The sequence below is a fragment of the Eumetopias jubatus genome, unplaced genomic scaffold, assembly GCF_037043125.1.
Source record: "Eumetopias jubatus isolate StellerSeaLion01/CBP00866 unplaced genomic scaffold, mEumJub1_p1.0 scaffold_7, whole genome shotgun sequence".
NCBI classification, from domain to species: Eukaryota; Metazoa; Chordata; class Mammalia; order Carnivora; family Otariidae; genus Eumetopias; species Eumetopias jubatus.
The window spans coordinates 135,505,744-135,523,273 of NW_028274813.1; the positions used below are offsets into that span (position 1 = coordinate 135,505,744).

General features: G+C 39.2%; 1 protein-coding gene across 6 annotated transcripts in view; it reads left to right on the top strand.

Moving 5' to 3' along the window:
• Positions 1-451: 451 nt before the first annotated feature.
• Positions 452-17,530, top strand: part of MEF2A (myocyte enhancer factor 2A) — a 172,365-nt gene continuing 155,286 nt past the window's right edge. For 3 of the 6 annotated variants that reach the window (XM_088024963.1, XM_028122784.2, XM_028122781.2), the window contains exon 1: positions 454-934. The gene's annotated coding sequence lies outside the window, so the exon portion shown is untranslated. Of the gene's footprint in view, positions 935-17,530 lie in introns of all 6 variants that reach the window. The other 3 variants (XM_088024962.1, XM_028122782.2, XM_028122783.2) reach the window with 3 other exon arrangements.

Below are 17,530 nucleotides of genomic sequence, written 5' to 3' on the forward strand. Positions count from 1 at the left end.
GGCGAGCAGAGGTCTGCGGGGGAGGGGGGGTGCCTGGCGTTGTCTGAGGGCGGGGGTGGGGGGAGGAGGCTGGCCGCGGCCCCAGGAGCTCGGTAGGAGGTGTCTGGGCCGGGCCGAAGGACTCCGCCTGGCACCGGACTCGGGGCGTCTGTCGAACTCGCGCCCCGGAGCCCCGACCCCGCCCCCGGGGCTCCGCCCCTCCGTGCCCCCGGTTGGCTGGAGCCGGCGGCCACGCGCGGCGATTTGCCACGCGCCGCGTCACTAAAGCCGCTCCCGGTCCCGGCCCCAGTGGGCTGGTCAGGGAGGCGGCGGCAGGGGGAGGCTGGGGCTGCAGGGCGCGACGCCGCCGGGCCGCCCCGCCCCGCCCTGTGAGGCGCCTAGGCCCTCATCAAGTGACCAGTATCCCTTCCAGGAGAACACGGTCCTTCAGAGGGAAGCGAGCTCCAGCCTGTAGCCCCGGCGCCAAACCGCCGTCATCTCCTTCCTGTGCCGGGTGATCCGTCTCCTCACCCACCCGGAAAAACATAGTCCGCCCCTCGCGTCCTTGTGGAGTAGCGTTTGTTTCCACTGTGACTCTCTTTGCCCGCACCTTCGTCTTTCCCATCCCAAGTACTCTAGGACCCACCGAGAGGATAAGTCAGCTCTGAACAGAAACCTCAAACGAAAAGAGAGAGAAGGAACCGAGTGCAAGGGAGGGAAAGGCGAGGCTGGCGGAGGGACACCGAGGACCGGACCGTAGTGCGCACGCGCGGCGGCAGGAACGAGTTCCGGTCTGGCCGGGGCCTGTCTCCTAAAAATAGCCCCGGTGTGGGGATCCGTGCGCGGATGTCCCGGCGAGTCCCGGGCTGAAGGAGGCGGCTCCGGGCGGCGCGGAGCGCTGGTGGCTGGCCCGGGCTGCAGCGTGTGTGCGCTCGCCAGCTGCGCCGGAGACACGGTGAGGGCCGCGTCGGCGGGGCTCGGTCCGCGGGGTCGGCGGTGCCAGAAGGGGCGGTGTCTCGGCGAGGGGGCCGGGTAGAAGCTGGGGGGTGCTGGGGCGGGGGGCGGCGCGGCCGAGGGGCGCTCGCGGGGCTCCGGGGACGGCAGGGCAGGGCGGCGTCCGGGTGGCAGGGGGCGGGGGTCCCGGGCGCGCGGCGACGGGGCGGGTGGGGTGCGGGGAGGCGGCGCGGGGTGGTCGCACGGGGTTGGCGCTGAGGGGTGAGGCGCCCGCGGTGGTGGGGGCGGGGTGCCCCGAGGGCGGGCCCGGGGTCTGACCGGTGTCGCGGGCTGGCGGAGGGAGGCTCGCCGTGCGGGCTCCGCGCGAGGAGCCTCCCTGGGCGCGCGCCGCGTTTGGGGCTGGGGGGCGGTGGTGGACGACGCCTCCTTGAAAGTTGAGGGAGTTCCCTGGGGGCCCGGAGCCTCTCCGGGGCGGAGCGCCCGAAGGCCCTTTCCTGCCTCCTGCTCTCCGCGCCCGGGTCTCCCTAAAGGATTGACCCCTCGTGCCGGGGGCGCTCTGCGCGGTGGTTGGACTTGAAGAAGTTCCCCCACTTCTGCTTTGGGAGAAGGTTGGTCGAAGCGGGCGGAACATTCAGGGCCGAACTCTCGGCGCGTGTGTGGAAATGTCAGTGGCCGGGTCGGTATTTGGGGCGGGCGGGGAGATGGCCCGGCTGGGGGCACCTGCGGGGTGCGGACGCCCTCCGGTGCAGGGAGACGTCGCGGGGAAGGAGGGGCTGCAGAGGGAACAGCTAGCTGCCCTGACATCCCGGTGGATCCCGGCTCTCAGGGAAGGTTTTATGTGGTACAAACTTTGCCATTTAGTTCGATAGCCTCTGTCTTCGAACCGCGAGGATTAAATTGGTAGGTGAGAGAGTGCAAACAAGTTTCGAGGAGGTGAGCATCCCTGAATTAGAAAAACAATCCCCCCCCCGCCCCCGCCGTGAAAGTGTAACTATAAAAATGTTCTTCAGACCTGAAGTATGATTTCTGGGCTACGAAGCCAGCCCCCTGTCATGGTCCAGTAGGGAACCCGTGTGTAGATTAAAGAAGTGCAGCATAGTGTTGACCTGCATTTTAGTTTACAAGATTGGTATTGCAATTAGTGTGCTATTAGGCCTGCTGTGATGTGTTAACAATGGTATAAGTATTTTTAAACAAATGTCTAAAATTTTTCAAGTTTTTTTTTTTTTTTAGTACAGCATGCTTCCCCTGTGTCTTGTATCATCTTTTACTATATGAAGAGAAGGTTCTCCAAAGCCGTAATGAGGTGTACATTACACAAGAGTACTTTCCCTTTAAGAATCCAGCTGTGTTGTTTTGGCAACTGCCAAGTACTCCAGTTGTCAGTTTTAAAATCTGTTACCTTGGCAGTACTTGAACAGTCTGTGGAAAAGGTAAACAAAATAGCTTAAAAAAAATTTAAACACAAAAATGGCACTTACTTTAATATGAATTTATAAGATGAGGATAAAATACATATGTTGTGCTATCATGGGTTTTGTATGTACATTTTTTTTTTCTGGTATATTTTTGGAGGGTTCAATCTTTACTCTTATTTTTCCTGCGAATGGCAACTTTTGTTTTAGGAGAAAAGTTAAAAGTGTTTTCATTAAAGTGGATGCCAGTTTTAGTTAGACTTTATAACAAACATAAGGAACACATGTGTCCTCCAGAATAGTAAGATTACTTCTATATGATGATGCACTAATTGATTCTGGAATCACTTTTAATTCTCAGTGAGCATTGTAAAAAGTTGTGGTAATAGTGTTATAATGAAACACTGTGAAGAGCTAAAGCTAGTGATTTACTTTGCAGACCCAGTCTTTAACAATTCTGTTGGAAGAGTGCTTCCAATAGAAACTTTCTTGTTAAAACAGTCAGCCATGGTGAAGTAATAATGACTTCTCTAAACATAATTATTTGCATATCTGTTTCATTTAATTCACATTATTGTTATATATAAAACCATGGTTATTCATATTGGAACAAAGGTGATAAAATTATGTTTAACTCCTTAAATTACTTCCCAGCAAAAGTTTAAAATGTTGAGGGAATGAGATGTAGGGGGTGTTCAGTGGAAGGAAAGTAGCTCCTAGGGGCACAGAAATAATAATTGTAATGTTACTGTGTTGAATTATGGTTTGAGAATAATTTCCTTCTAAATTCTTAGAGTTTCTATGTTTCTTTAATCAGTATGTGTGTCAGAGATTGTTTTTGGTAAATGCAACCAGAAATAATTTTGAAATATATATCGAGTTGTTTCAAGTGGTGATGTTTTGTTTTTCAAAGCAGTTGCATTATAGCTTTTTATTTTTCTTTTAGAATGCAATACAGGTTAATATTAATTTTATTAATATTCAAGCAATAGCAATGTCACTCATTAACTGGTTATCAAGAGAGAAACATCAGTGTATTTTGAGGGTGGTTAAGTAATTATGGAAGTGTTTTTTTTATTAGAACATGATTTTGAAGTTTGAAATATTTCAGTTAAATCTTTCAGGAGATTTGTGCTCTGATTTAGGAGGAGGAAACTGTAAGCCAATTTGTTTTCTTCTGGAAGTAACATGCTTGTCAATCAAGTTTTGGAAAACTACCTTTTTTTTTTTTCCTTTGCTGCTTATAAGTATGGCAGAGGAAATTTAGCCTAACATACAATGATGGTCTTGAATTTTCTGTGCATATTTCCAATTTCATATATTTTGCCTTTGAATCACACCATATTCCTATTTTTTTTTTATGGAGACATGCTTGTGGTACATATGAATGCTGCAAAGTCTAGCTGAAGTTGTTTTTTGTTAGTGATAGAGCAATGAAAATACTGCTTTGTGGGTTGAAGATGATCAGTATTGCTTTTTTCCAGATTAGAAAGAAAATCTGTGAACATTCTTCGTAAATTGAGAAGTGAGTGCCTTCTAATGTTTAATAAGAGAGGTGTAAATATGGAAAATCTAATCAATCTTCCAGTTAGATAACCTCCTGCAAAAGAACACTTTGACAGGTCCTGCTGTGTTTGTAAGACTTTGTCATCACATCTTGGTTCAGATGCCAGCTCTGCCACTTATGATGTTATCAGACATCTTCTACAAAATGGGAAGGAATTATACTACCTGCCCCATGGAATTGTTAGCGTTAAATGAAATAATGGGTGTGAGAGTTCCTAGCACAGGCTAATGTACAACAATGCATATTGCCTGATCTCCCTTTATCCCTTCCTCTGTATATCCATTCCTCTAAACATTCCCTTATTTCCTATGAAGACTATATATGTACTCTGCCAGTACCTGAATGTTTAGTGTCTGTGACCAAAAGGACTTCTTATAATGTATAAATACAGGAGAATGCTCATATATTTTTTTGGGCATAAAAATCCCAGCACTTTAAATTCATTGTCACAATATATATACATAAAATGTTTATTTAGCTGTCCTATATGAGGTTTTTGATTTGCAATCATTGATTGTAGCCTCCAACAGTCTCTCCAAATATTAAAAAAAAAAAAAAATCAGAGTTAAATGTAAGTATTTTCCCTACTCCTCAGTGAAATATGTCTTTTAGGAATTATCTGTGGGAGTTGTCTTCAACATACAGTATTTAAAATTTGAAGTTAGAAAAATATTTTTATTGCCTGGAATAGGTATATTTTAAAAATAGCTTTTCTTTAGTGGGTACTCTTTAAGCTTTTATATGTCATTTTACTGCTGTATGGAACTAAATGATTTTGTCTGTGTATGCTTTATTTGTCTAATCTATAATGGACCCTGTGTCCAGTTTATTATAATAAAGAGTATAAACCCATTTTTTAGTCTCATGCATAGCGTATATGTTGACACTTGTTTTAATAAAAACTATATTTTTATACAGATATTTGTTATTTACTGATTTTAATAATTGTATTTACTGAACTTAATTGATATTTACTAAACTTAATATTTAATATTGAATTGTCTTAGTAATCGATGAAATCACAAGCTTATGAGTTAAGAAAAAATTAGCTGGTTTGTGAGGTGGATAGAATACCAAATATTTGAACATTGGTGTATGACAGCAGGTAATTTACTTCATCAGTTTAATAAGTGATGATGCTGAAAGCCAGAGGAATTGTTAGCCTGGGTGAAAAACAGACAGTTGATCAGACTTCTAATAAATATCAATGAAGGCACATCTTTTTATGGTTGTCTTGCATCAGTACTAATTTTATTTTCTTCCTTATACAAAAATATAAACTTTATGAATTTAAAAAAGAATTCAACCATCAATAACATTCTATGTTTTGAGAAATGTTTTGGTAGTGGGTGGTAAATTTATGCTGCATAAGCTGGACCTTTTTACTAGGTTATTTTTGTTACAAGCAGCATGCTATACGTGTTGACTTGGATTAGTTTGAGGTATGATTTGTGACTGTTGGAACAAAGGGAAACTCTTCATTTAACCTGGTAAAATAACTTGTAACTGTTGGCTTAGTGAAACAAGGTGCTCTTGCCTTGACTAATACCATGCTTGCTGTCTCACCTCTTATCCCCTAGCAATTCACCTTTTACATGGAGACTGGAATTATATTTCTAAAATTCACATGTAAATGTCATTCTTTTAAGGAAATATTTGAAGACATAAAATCAGTAGAGAGGCAGTAATTTAAGGGATAAGAGATTAGCCTCTAAAATCAAGATTGCCTAAGCTAGAATACCCACTCTGGCAGTTGGTGTTCTTTGGCAATTTCTCAATCTTCATGAGTTTGGTGTATAAAATAGTGATTATAATATTACCTTTTTCATAGAGTTGTTGAGAGGATTAAATGAGATGTGTGTTATAAAGCCTTTAGCACAGTGCTTGGTACCTAAAATACAGTAATTTTTACCCCTACTATTACTATCACTGTTGCTTCTGCTATTGCCGTTATTAGTCATGGTTCACTTTATATGATTCTATCTGATCTTTTCAGGCTCATTGTCAGCCATTACCCTTCAGTTTCTATGACCCAGTTAAGGCCAGCTGTTTGCTCTTCCCTGAAAATGCCATGTATTTTCAGGCTGATGACTCCCACTTTTATTTTTTTAGCCCAGAATTTTTCGTGAGCTTGATATCCACTTGGAAATCTAGTTGGAATCTCAAACATAATATTAGCCACATGACTGAAGTATAGCTATTTATTCCTATCCCACAACCTTCTTCTTCTCTCCTACCCCCAAACTCTGCTGTCCTCACTGGCCCTTCCCCATCTCAATGAATGACAGTACTCATGCCAAAAACTTAAAAGATACCACTGTGGATTCTTTTTCTTTTCTCTCAAATCCATTCCATCCAAACATTCTCTTGTCCTTCAGAATTTATCTTCACCCAACCTACCACTCTTAGTCTTCACTGCCACTTCTTTATTTCAAGGCATTGTCTCTCATATGAATTGCTGCAGTAGCTTCCTAACTCGGCTTGTTCTTTTCTTGCTCCTCAGAAGTTCACAGAGCAGCCCTAGGGATCATTTTAAGATCCTAAATCATGTTATTTCTCTGCCTAAAATCTTCCAGTGACTTCCCATTCCTCTTGAAATAAAGTCTGTACTACTTTCCATGGCCTGAATGGCCCTGAATAATCTTTCTACTTCTCATTGTTCTTCTCATTTATTGTATGCCAGCCACACAGCCCTCTATTGTTCTTTAAACTTTCTGCGTGCTTTCCTATTTTAGGGTCTTTTGCACTTTTTGCACTGCCTGGTTGAGATGCTCTTCATAAGGCTGGTTGACCTAATCTTTTGGAACTTGACCCAAATCTCACTTTGTCACTCAGGCCATCCTTTTTAATGTTAGTCCTCATTAGTTACTCTCTTGTGCATCTTCTCTCCTTCAAGACACTATAATTTGTACACATGTTATTTGTTTAGTTATAGCTTATTTATTGTCTTTTCCCATTACCTGAATGTAAACTCCATGAAGGCAGAGGCCTTGTCTATCTTGTTGATAACTGTCTCCCCAGGTATTAACCCTGACAGTGGGAAGACAGAAATACTTGAATTAGTGTTTCTGTATCTTTGTTCGTGTTTTTGCCAGAGATTGGAATGCTCTTACCTTTAAGTTGTAGCTCAGGTGTCATGTATGATACCAATTTTAGTCTCTAGACAAAATTTGTCTCCCTTGCTCTTGATACAGACACTTTGAAGAGTAATTCCCTTTTAAGAATATTTAAAGGATTGTAGTTGATGTCATTTTCTTCAGCTATTCAGAGTTCCGGTGTCAAAGACTATTGTGTTCTTCTTTTTTTTAAGATTTTATTTATTTATTTGACAGAGACACAGTGAAAGAAGGAACACAAGCAGGGGGAGTGGGAGAGGGACAAACAGGCTTCCCGCGGAGCAGGGAGCCCAATGCGGGGCTCGATCCCAGGACTCTAGGATCATGACCTGAGCCGAAGGCAGGCGCTTAATGACTGAGCCACCCAGGCATCCAGATTATTATATTCTTTGTGTATGCTTAGTACCTACCAATCTATCATGGTGCATAGTGAATGCTCAGTAAATGTTGAATGGAAGATGTCCTAGTCAACTAAAATACCCAAACCAAATCAGACTTTAAAAATTATAAAGGTATTTTCAGACTATAAAATATTGCCTTAGGCATTTTCTATACATATTAACATGTTGTCATCAGCATTCTGGGTCAGGGCAGGAATGTCAGAGCTGTTTAGCCCAAGTGGCATTTCCTGAGATTCCATTTTGCCTTCTTTCTGGGGAGTGAGTGGCCATCTTGTCTGAAGGCTATCTTTCCAGTTTGAAATTCATAGCCTGGTAAAAATACTGTTAGAAATTATATATAGTTAGTTACTGGTTGTTCCTTACTAACCAACATTCCCTCTCTTCAGCTTATCTACTGATTTCATGTTATTTCAGAAAGGCTTGGAGGGTGTGCAATTTAACACAGTATATGTGAAATACAATAGTAATTCAACTGTATTGCTAATGAAGATTTATCAAAGAGCTTTTGTGGCCAACATTAGGAACTTAACCACTATTTGTAATAGTGAAAATCGTTCAACATTCTGCGCAGCTGACTTGCAAATGGGGCTTTTTAAAGATTTGGGGACTACTTCAGCAAAATGCTTATCTTAATGCTGAAAATCTTTTTCGTAATGGTGTTAAACTTAATTTGACATGGATTATGAAGGGAAAAGGAGAAAAGAATCTGGGAGTTAAGATTTTGTTTTTCACAAATGGCTGTGTTCCCCAAAGTAACATTTCAGCATTGACAGGTTTTTTTGTTTTGTTTTTAAACATTTTGTTTTTGTAAAAAACTTACAGAAAAGGTATAAGAAAGTACGATGAACTCTCATATACTGGTCACCTAGATACACTAATTGTTAATGTTTTAGCACAATTGCTTTATCTTTTTTTGTATTTGCAGAGTGGCCCCAAAGTCTGAAAATAGATATTACTATTTTGTTTTATTTATAGTTTGAAGCTCCTTGATTACATCTTCTGGAGTATGCCAAAGATGCAAGTTTATTCAGTTAAAATCAGAGGCAAATCGTTTGAGGCAAAACATTCCAGATGCGTACAAGGGATAGATGGAAATGCTGCATTAATGCACTGTGTACTTTGCTTACAATGAAACCACATATTAAGCATATTATATAATGTTATTGAACTTAATAACATTTCTTGTAATAGCAGAATTCACTCTATTGGTCTCTTTTTCCTTCTTCCTCCTTTTCTCCCCCTCTTTTCCCTTTTCTTCCTCTTCCTGTGATTACTTTTATTATTGAACCATTTGAGAGTATATTGCACACATCATGATCCTTAACCCTTCAATGCTTCAGTTGATATCGCCTAAGAGCAAAGACATGTTCTTACATAACCACAGTATGATGGATTCAAGACAGTGAATATTGATACTGTGATATAGTGTATAGTTTACGTTGAAATTTCTTCAGTTGTGCCAATACTATCCTTTAGTAGCATTTTTTCTAATACAATATTATCTATTACATTTTAGTTTTCCTACCTTCTGTCTCCTTTATCTGAAATAGTCCTTCAACTTTTTCTCTTTTTCCTGACATTAATAGTACAGGCCCTTTGTTTTGTAGGATGTCCATCAGTTTTGGTTTGTCATATTGCTTCATTGTTGTTAGATTCAGGTTATGCATTTCTGGCAGGACAGCCAAATACGTGATGACATATCCCTCAATGCATCACATCAGTTGGCAATATGATGTCAGTTTGACCCTTTGTTGGTGATGTTTACTTGGATCACTTAGTTAAGGTTTGCCTGCCAGTTTTCTCCATATAAAAGTTATCATTGTCCTCATTGTTATTACTGAATAATCTGTGGGGAGGCACTTTCAGACTGTGTAAATACTTTGTCCTCCCAAAAATGTTCACATAATCGTTTTAGCATTCATTGCCGATTCTTGCCTGAGTCCATTATTACACAGTATTTCCAAAATGGTGTTTGTCTGGCTATTCTTTTGCATTTAATATTTGGTAATACATTGTAAAGAAGAGCTTTTACTTCTCATTTGCTTACTTAATATCAATATAAATTCATAGATTATTTTTTATTAAGCAGATTATACTTGATTACTATCAGTATTCATTTTGACGTTCCAAGTTAACTCCAATTTGGTCAGTGAGAAATCCTTCAACTATTGATTGTTTTGACATGTTTCTATCATGTTTGGAGCACTTCCTTACTTTTGGGACAAGATATTCCAGGCTCATCATCTGCTTTTTCTGCTGCTGTCCTAGAATCAGCCATTTCTACAAGGAGTCCTGGTTTCTCTTATTGGGTAAGACTATTTAGAAACCAAGAACTGGGCAGTTTGGTATGCTCCTTGATAGTGGACTCCCATTGTTTTAGAGCCCTGTCAGCTGACCAACCTAAGAAATTTTGAGTTTATGCTGATTTCTCAGGCAATAGATTTCTCTTTACGTTCCTGAAACTCCTTTTCCTTTGAAAGTGTTAATAATTTGTGATTCCTTTTACCTAATTTTTCTATTTAATTCTATAATGCTTGGTTCTTGTTTTCCTAAACATATTATACGCTTCTTGGGAGTTAGGAATCCTGTTTTATATCTCTTTGTATATTCGGTGAATGTGTTCCACAGTGCCTTGAACACAGTTGATACCCATGTGTTGCTTATAATATATAATTATAATAATAACTCAGTATTATCTTTATTACTCTTACACCATAATTAAATATTTTTATGTTTGTTAGAACATTCTAGGTAATTTTGTGGAAACTTAAGTGAATTGGTGATTCATTTGTTCTGTTTTTAATAATATTGCTATCCTAGAAGAAATGAAAAACTTTAAAGTTTTTCAATTTTAAAATTTTAAAAACTTTAATTCCTTGAGATTAAAGTATGTAATTAAAGAACATCAAAATACCTAATGTTGGCATTGCTCTTTAATAGTGTTTTGTTCTTCAGCAGGTAATAACCTTTCTGGGCATCTCTTTAATTATAAAATGAGATGATATCTAGATCCTTTTAAACTCTGTGTTACGTGCCTTATACCTAATTAACATTGAATTGTTTATGAACATAAAATTAAGTGCCACAAAGTATAGTGGAAAGAATATTGCACACCTGGGCCAAGAGTTATCTTTGTAAGTGTTGTGTTACTTTGGCAATTTATTTCACAGTTTGGTCTTTATTACCTTATTAATTCAGACTGTTGGCCTCAGTAGTGAGGAATACAGTGAACAGGCTTGGCTTTCATAGTCAAATGGAAGTATGGACATATATGTGTTTATCATCCACTTAGCTACATGCTTGATGTGTACCATGCGGAGTGCTCTAGGAGCATTTGGAAGGGGTGATTAACCCAGTTTCAGGGAGGCCAGGAAAATTTATCCCAGAGAGGTGATACTTTTAGTTTAGGTTGAAGCCTCAAGAGGACTTAGCCTTGTGAAGAGGGTGGGTAGTTTACCAGACCTGTGTTAAGGACAGGAGATCTACTTAGAGAGTTTGGATTGCTTGGAGAAACTGAGTACAGTATGGATGGATCAGGCAGTGTAAGAGAGGGCAGGTACCATAGGAGTAGTGAAAGGTGAGGCTGAAGACATAAATCAGAGCCAGATTATGAAGAGCCCTTATAAGCTGTGTTAAGGAATTTGAACTTCATCCTAGGGAAAATCGAAGTATCTAAGCTTGGGAGGAAATTAATTAAAAAGATAATACTGATTGCACTGTGGAGAATTCTTTGGAGAGAGTTAAAAGTGGTAGGCAGGAAGAATAATTAGGAGGGTGTTACAACAAATTAGTTAAAAGAGGTATGGTGGCTTGGACTGCGGTGTAGGATGAGGATGGCAGAAATAGGTGGATTTGAGTGATATGTAGGAGGTAGAATGAAAGGATTCAGTGATGGAGGGCATATGGAAGGTGAAAGAGAAAGGTAAGAGTGATGACTAGGTTTATGGCTTGGACAACTGAGGGAGTGAATGGGTAGTTTACTGAAATGAGAAGCACAGGAGGAAGAGCAGGCTTGAGGGGACTAGGGTGAGCGTACTGGTGAGAGAGTGCCTGGAAGGATAAAGAGGTATAGCCAGAAGTGGGAGACTTCCTGGTAATGACAAGGCCTTGGGTTTGGCCTTGGAAATGAAGGTATGAAGGGATCGCGAAACAGAGAGGATTTGTATATATATCTATAAAAAAAAGCCAAAGGATATGTCTGCCCGAAGGCAGAGGACCCTATTTTAAGATGATCTTAAAGTTTTCATTGTTTGGTTTGGAAAATAGAAATGAAAAATTTCAAATACTGTCTTCTTAGTAAGATTGTCTTATTAAACAAAACAAACCCCACAACAATGAAAACATTTTTTTTTTTTTTTTATACAAAGCAGAAGACTGTTGCCCCAGATAGCTAAAAATGTCAGTGCTTCTCAGTAGTGGCTAAAAATTATGAAATATAACTGGCATACAAAAACTAGAGTGAATAATGTAATGAATACTAGCAGGATGAATATAATGGATCTTTCTCAATCCTGTTGCCCTTTTGGGACGCCTAGGTGGCTCAGTCGTTAAGCGTCTGCCTTTAGCTCAGGTCATGATCCCAGAGTCCTGGGATCGAGCCCCCCACGTCCGGTTCCTGGCTCAGCAGGGCTCCTGGCTCAGCAGGGAGCCTGCTTCTCCATCTGCCTCTCCCCCTGCTCGTGCGCGCGCGCTCTCTCTCTCTCTGTCTATCTCTGTGTCTCAAATGAATAAAATCTTAAAAAAAAAAATCCTGTTGCCCTTTTTTCTGCAGAGGTAATCATTATCTTAAATAAGGATTTACCTTTCCCATTCATTCATTTTTTTTAAGGCCATATATCCATATATGTTGTAAACAACATATAGTGTTTTTCAGGTTTTAAAGCTCTATAAAATGATATCAAATTTGCATATTCTTCTGCAGTTTACGTCTCAAGAAATAATCACATTGCAGCATTTATCTGTTCTTTCAGTATAATGAGTTGGTTATTAATGTCGGAACAAAATGACGTGATGTCATTGATGAATTTTGAATTGCCATGGGAATTACCATAACTTAGTAAATTTTTGTAAAAAGTAGATTAATCATTTTGTGGGTTTTTTTTTATACTTCACTAAAAAAAATGGGATTGCGGAATAATGTTAGACAAAAGTTGCAAAAATAGTATAGATTGTTCCCCAGTGTTGGACCACTGTGGTATAATAATCAAAACCAGGAAATTAATATTAACATACTATAAACTGAATATCTTATTTGCGCTTCATCAGTTTTTTTCCTAATGACCTTTTTTTTGGTTCTAGGATCCAGCCCCAGATCCCACATTGCATTTATTATTGTATAGTGTTCTCACATCTGTGATATTAATTCATTCTTTTCTTGTTCTTTTGACCTGGATGCTTTTGAGGAGTACTGGTCATTATTTTGTAGAATATCTTCCAATTTGGATTTCTTTGATGCTTTTTTACGATTAAGTTGTAATTTTACATTTTTGGCAATAACACTTACACTGAAGTAATGGTAGCATATCAAGAGATACATTTTATATCAAGGGTACATGATGTCAGTATCTTATTACTGGTGATGTTAATCTTGAGTATTTAATAAAGGCGGTCTCTGCTGGTTTCTCCATTGTAAAGTCACAGTTTTTCTCTTTCAAAATGATAAATATTTTGGAGGTACTTTGAGAGTATGTTAATTTCCTGTTTCTTCTCAAACTTTCACTTGTTTTTAGCATTCATGGGTGGAACTTAACCTGCAGCAATTCCAGATTTCCCCCAGTAACCGATAGTAGCTGAACTGTTCCTGTAAAACGTTCCAAAAGCTGAACTGGTGGTGTAAAGAAGCCATCACCATTTATATGGAAAATTTTTGAGGTTTTTGACGAAAAAAATAACCTCTTTAGGCTTTTCTGATACCTTAGGACACATCACGTTAATCGATGCACACACTAAATTGAGATAAAGTACAGATGCTCACAAACAAAATTCCAAAGCTGTGTCAGTTTACACTGAGGCGCTGAGTGTAGTTCTCAGGGAAGGAGCTTGGTGGTGCTGCTTAGGGTGTGTGTCACCTCTGTAATGGCTCATTGCAAAATAAAAGCTGAATGTTATTTGTGCCCCTTCCCTTCCCCCTCCCTCTTTTTGCCTTTTTTTCTTAAAAGCAAAAATCCTTTCCATATTTCTTTCAGTTAGAAAACAGGTACTATTGTGGGTCTTTCATAAGATTGAAGTTGCTTAATGTGAACTTTCAAAAAGTGGGGGATACCTGTATTACTGTAATAGTTACCTAATAGCAATTTTGTAGTTTTTTTGTTCCTTTCTCATTTACCAATTGAAATTCCTCTGTTTTGAAGAGATGTCACTTCTCTCTCATTTATTTATTCAGTTATTTATGTCAGTATGGATTCAAAGGTATTTTGTAGGTTATAATTTCATGCTATCGTTATTTATTTTATTGCTCAGATTATCCAGCTTTAGCCATTGAAAGACCCTCTTGTTTGACTCTTGTGTCTTTTTGACATATCTTCGTCCTTTTTTCAAGAACTTCCCTCCCTACTTCTGGTACTACAGGAAACTCTAGGCTCGTTTATATTTTACCTGTCCCAGCTCTGGAATTACCCTCTTTTCCAAAGAGCCCTGACTCCTTTTATTGGAAGATGACATATAGAATCTGAGATCTGGGTGCTAGGTGTGCTCATTGCTATTGGGATGTCATTGTCTGCCTTTTTCAGCAGAGCTAAGAAATATATGCATGAATAGTAATCCACACATGCACTTCTACAGTCAGTTCTGCTGTGACACAGTACACATCTTCCTAAAAATCTAATGCTATGCAAAGTCCTGCAATAAAAAGCATGGGGTTCATGGGAGTTAGGGGAATAATACTCAAAAGCTTTGTCAGTGACACATTAAAAAGAGGGACCTATATTTAAAGTAACAGCATAGTTTTAGACATGTTGAATGTTTAATACATAGTAAATATGGCACTTTACTATGAAAAAGGTAAGAAGTTTCCTTATGTGAGTGTTGGAAGGGTTGTGGTTTGTGAGTGATTATGAAGTGGTGGATAGACAGTTATCTGAAATCAGATGAAAAAAATAACACCAAATGTGGATGGATGTGGCTCATAACTCTTGTGGTAGACTCTGGTAGCTTATTTTCATTTGAGTCAGTTCTCTCTTGGATGCCTTGTAATTTATTCTGCATTTCTGTAATGATTTTTTATTTTTTCCATTTCTTTTTTGGATTCATTCACCTTTTACAATTTCTCTTTGTATTTTGTCCATTTTTGTTTTTAGTTTTTGAATTTCTGATTCAAAGTGGTTTGCATATCCTTAAATGCTTGTCTGAATATCTTTAATTCTATTTGGATTATTGACTTACCTTTTTTTCTGCTTTGTTGTTGAGGTTGTTGGAGGTTGTTTTGGGCAGGGGTTTTTCCTCAGTTGGTATGTGTCAAATTCAGGTTCCTGATTTTCTGGATTTCACTTTTCATCTGTGTGGTATTGGGGTGTCTTATGGTATTCCTGGTTTGCTGGTGCCTCTTCTGTCAGTATAGAACAGTCCTGGTGTGTGGTTTTGGTTTTAGTGGCTGGAGAAGGGTTGTGAGACTTCCAAGTTGATAATTCCTTTTGGTCTTGCAAGACCCTAAATTTTACCCATTTTCTTTTTCCCTTTACTATTCAGTTGTGAAAGTATGCTCTTCCCTTCCTTTTGCCCGTTTTCTCCCCCAGAAGCTCTGGGTTTCAAAGTTGTGCCCCTTTATGTGGCAGCTAGTGCCTTAAATGGCACCTGTTCCTTTAAATCACCAGAACTTTGAACTTTCTTACCTAGCGTCAGTGTTCTGATCTGCTCTGACACTTTTCCAGTATATTCAGGTTTTGGGTGGGTTTCCTAGTTTTCATTGTCCTTGCAAATGACCCTGGTGCTCCTTTGCTAGCCTCCTTGCCACCAAGCCTGTGTTCAAGTAGGGATGGAGTGACAGCCTGAGAGATCAAGTGCTAGGATTTGGTGATTTTTCTGTTTTCACTCACAGTTGTTTTGCAGTATCAGCATTCTTTGTCTTCAAGGCTATGCTGAAAGCATGGGTTTGTGTAGAATTTCCTTTTCCTTTCTTGTTTTTTCGTATGGTTTGGGGGAATATTTTTAGAGTTACTTAAATATACCATCACCATTGTCCTCACTGAAGTCTCTACTTTTGGGGGAAGGGAGCAGGAATCCAGAATTATGCTCTCAGTGCTATAAAGCATTTAGTTAGGAAGAGACCTAGGCAGTCAGCTTTCATGGGTGAGCTTGGAGACTCCAGAAAATACCTTGTAGGAGAAATTAATTTAATTTAAATACTCTTACTTCATTCTTTTAGCATGCAAATGCAGTTTTTGAGTTATTGCAAGAAGTCTTAAGTGCTTTTTTTTGTAAAGCAAAGTTATTAATTCAAAGTTTTTTTTTCTAGAATGTATATTGGAAATGCCTTGGTTTTATTATAACATGAATGAGTTATAGAACTATATTTAGCCAAGGGCTTCTTGGTACTTGTTTATTCCAATGGCAATGTAGTATGTGAACTTTTTGGAAAAGGTAACTTTTAAACTTGGGAATAGATCTGATAGATGTTAATTTCTTTGAAAATTGAACTACATATACCTCTTTTCATTCTTTTTCTACTCTCTTTTGGTTTTCTCCGTTTTATTTTATGATCTTGACAATTCTCTTTTGATTACAATAAATAGTAGGTGTGGCGTTATTCCTTGGCTACACGCTCATTATTATGTTTAGTAAGATGGCACTAAATCTGTTTACTGTAGCTAACGTTAATTGGTTGTCTTTTATGCTTTTTATCTGTCTTGTTAACATGAGAAATTGATTTAACATGAAGTTGGAATTATGTGTGGAAGTTCTTTATGCTTGGTTCTAGAATTTAGTCGTTTAAAATACTTAGTGCCTTAAACGTTTCCTTCCCTAGAATTAACAATTTTTTGGTCAGTGTTTCAGGTTGACTTGTTTAAACTAGTCACTGTACATTTTTAAAAATAAAAATACCGACCAGGATTGAAAGGTACATTGACATTAAACATCAGAAATCTTTCATAATATAAATTAAAATTTTTTGCTATCAATGATATATCTTTGGAATTCTCTACCTCTTTCTAATGGTGTTTAAAAGTTAATCAGTACCTGTGCCTAGCTGTCTTTGGATCCTCATCTGTAAGCTTTCATTTCTGTTTTCATAGTTTCCAATAGTCTTAAATAATAACTTAACAGGCTGTTTATACACTTTCTTTTTATTGCCTTCCCATTTTTCTTTTGACTGGTAAATATGGTGGCCCCAAAGCAATGTCCATGGCTCTGCTCCCTCACTCCCTCTTTTGAGCTATCCCTTACCTATTCTCAGTGCTTTAACTATTGTTTCTATATTATTGGTTCTGAAATAAAAACACCTATGAGATACAACTCTGCTTCTAGGAGGTAATGGCTTAGGGAGGGTAAAATTCTGGTTATTTTTTGTGTTATACTAATTACCAAGTGATGTGTAAATCTTAGACATAATGAATGGATTAGGGGAGCTCGGGGAAGGAGAATTCAGAAGTGATAAGGGAGCTGCTTCATGAAAGAATTGGTATTTGAGTTGAATGTCAAGTTTTATTGTCAGAGATGCAGAAGGTATTTCATATAGAGAATACAGTTGGAGCATAGGAACTAAGACAGGAATGTGAGAGCTTTGTAATCCACACAGTTTGGCTGGATTGGAGGGCTTTTCAGAGTGAAGTGGGAAAGAGAGCTTGAGGCCAGATTGTAGAGCACCTTGAATGTTGAGCAGTTTGGATTTTGTTCCTCAGGTAAGGAAGAGCTGTTGAAAGTTTTTAAGCTTGGACGTGACCAGTGCCTTCCTTAATATGCCCATACAGGATAATGAAGATGGTGTGTATGTCCTTTCTTATTAATAAAACTTAGTTCCTTAAAGGATACTCCTTAGAACCACTTTTTAAAAAGCACAGTGCTAGGCTCATTCTTTAATTTGATTATTTGAAGGGAATTGTGGGGGAGTACATACTTTGTAAGTGGAAGGCATGAGTAGATAGATTCTCCTTTTTTCATTCTCTG